At 41.6% G+C, this 2,678-nt stretch overlaps 1 protein-coding gene across 3 annotated transcripts in view; it reads right to left on the bottom strand.

Moving 5' to 3' along the window:
* PCYOX1 (prenylcysteine oxidase 1) overlaps positions 1-2,678 on the bottom strand; it is a 19,371-nt gene that overhangs the window by 8,595 nt on the left and 8,098 nt on the right. The gene's annotated exons all lie outside the window — the stretch shown is intronic.

Raw genomic sequence — 2,678 nt, 5'->3', positions numbered from 1 at the left:
ACAGATCCTCAGAACAAATAAGAAAACCCAGAAATAAACCTTCATGAATATGATCAAATGATCTTGACAGAACTGAAATACATAATTCAACAATAATGGAGACTTCAATATCCCATTTTCAATAATGGACAGTTACTGAAAATGACAACAGTGTATTAGTTCGCCAGGACTGCCATAACACAGTACCAGAGACTGGATGGCTTAAACAAAAGCAGCTTTATTTCTTACAGTTCTGTAGGCCAAAATTCCAAGATCAAGGTGTGGGTGCGTTCAGTTTCTTCTGAGGCCTGTTTCCTTGGCTTGCAGATGGCCACCTTCTTGCTGTGTCCTCACATGGTCTTTGTGTGTTTCTTCTGTGTCCTAATCTTTTTTTATTTTTTGAGACAGAGTTTCACTCTTGTTGCCCAGGCTGGAGTGCAACGGCGCAATCCTGGCTCACTGCAACCTCCACCTCCCAGGTTCAAGCGATTATCTTGCCTCAGACTTCCTGAGTAGCTGGGATTACAAGCATGCCCCACCACGCCCGGCTAATTTTTTGTATTTTTAGTAGAGAAGGGGTTTTGCCATATTGGTCAGGCTGGTCTCGAACTCACAACCTCAGGTGATTCGCCCACCTTGGCCTCCCTTCTGTGTCCTAATCTTAAGGACACCCATCAAATTGTTTTAGAGTCTACCCTAATGACCTCATTTTTAACTCAATCACATATTTAAAGGCCCTACCTACATATGCAGTCACATTCTGAGTACTGGATGGCTAGTGTTTCAACCTATGAATTTTGGGGAAAATAAATTTAAAAATAAGGGACGGGAGTACAGAATCCTTCTCAGTCACAAAACAGATTTTGGCTATAAATTTCTATCAATGAAATAGAGAGCCACTGAAGGTTTCTGAGCAGTGGAGTGATGTAATGAGCCTTAGATTTTAAAGAACTACTTTGGCTGCTAACCCGAGAACAAATGGTAGCAATATAACAGTGATGGCAGATGATTTAGGAGGTGTATTGGTTTTCCACTGCTGCTGTAACAAATTACCACAAACTTAGTGGCTTAAAACAACACAAATTTATAATCTTACGGTTCTGTAAGTTAGAAGACCAAAGTCAGTCTCTCTAGACTAAAATCAAGGTGTGCACAAGGCTGGTTCCTTCTAGAAGCTCTGAGGGAAGACTGTTTGTCTTTTCCAGCCTCTACAGGCCACCTGCATTCCTTGGCTCGTGGATGCACACCCCTTCCTAGCATCACTCCAATCTCTTCCTTTCCTGATCCTCCTCCTGCCTCTCTAAGGACCCTTGTGATTATATTGGGCCCACCTGGATAATCCAGAGTAATCTACCCATCCTTAACCATATCTGCAAAGTCTCTTTTACCTCAAAAGGTAACACATTCACAGGTTCCAGGGATTAAGACATGGACATCTTGTGGCAGGGGGCAGGGGAGAGGATTATTCAGCCTATAACAGAAGGCTACTCTAGCAATCCAGACAAAAAACAGTGGTGGTGGCTTGGAACAAAGTGGTAGCAGTAATCCTGGAGAGAAGTAGTGGAACTCTGGACATATTTTAAAGGCAGATAGAATTCAAGATAGAGTGGGTATGGGAAATGAAAGAACAAAAACTGACTCAAAATATTTGGTAGGAGTAACTGGAAGGAAGAAAGGGTGTTTATAAAGCCTTTCCCTGTAAGTCCTATCAGTCTGAGATCAAGAAGTGTTAAGGATCTTACAAGTCCCCAGAAATGCACTAACTTGAGAGAGAAAAATAAGCTTTAACCTAGTCTACAAGCCAAGATATCTCAACAGGAAGCCATCAGTGGACCAGAGATTTCAATTCCACAAACATCTGAGTAAATATCTACTACATTCTAGTTACTGTGCGTAGTATAGAACACAAGTACATGCTATGCACCATATAATAAGCGATGTTTGAAAAGAAAGATGAATGTTGATTGAAGTATTAACGAAATGCTTTGTTGAAAAAGTGAGATAAAAGGTTGGACTCGGGAGTAAAGAATGGCATCCGGCTGAGTGCAGTGGCTCACGCCTGTAATCCTAACACTTTGGGAGGCCAAAGTGAGAGGATCACTTGAGCCCAGGAGTTCAAGATCAGCTTGGGCAACATGGCAACACCCTGTCTCTACAAAAATTTAAAAAATTAGCCAAGCATGATGGCACATGCCTATAGTACCAGCTGAGGCTGGAAGATGACTTAAGACCAGGAAGTCAAAGCTGCAGTGAGTTGTGATTGCACCACTGTACTCCAGCCTGGGTGACAGAGCAAGACTTGGTCTCAAAAAAAAAAAAACAAAATTTTAGTAAGAATGGCATCCAACTAGAACAACTACATAAATGCATGTGCAGAACTGGAAATTAAGCTAGCAAGTGCCAATGTCAGGGGCTGCAGGATTTCCACCCAAGTACCTCCAACAGCAGAGAATGAATGAATGCATTATTTTCGAGTATTGCCTACCACAAGCTTGAGCCCTCTTTTGAGTGTCATGGTTTACTACTGTTACATAGGTCTTTTTCCACCCTGTGTATACTTTGAAATGGAGGTGCAAAATGAAAATGTGACTCCACAAGGCTGGTCAACAAACCCCCTGAAGGTTTCTGCAGAAGATCACACAAGCTACTTTTGAGAGTACTAACTGTACTCTGATATATATATATATATATATATATAT

Source organism: Mandrillus leucophaeus, unplaced genomic scaffold, assembly GCF_000951045.1.
Source record: "Mandrillus leucophaeus isolate KB7577 unplaced genomic scaffold, Mleu.le_1.0 Scaffold279, whole genome shotgun sequence".
Classification (NCBI taxonomy): domain Eukaryota; kingdom Metazoa; phylum Chordata; class Mammalia; order Primates; family Cercopithecidae; genus Mandrillus; species Mandrillus leucophaeus.
The sequence above is the reverse complement of the archived record's forward strand: the minus strand, read 5'-3'. Positions and strand labels throughout refer to the sequence as shown.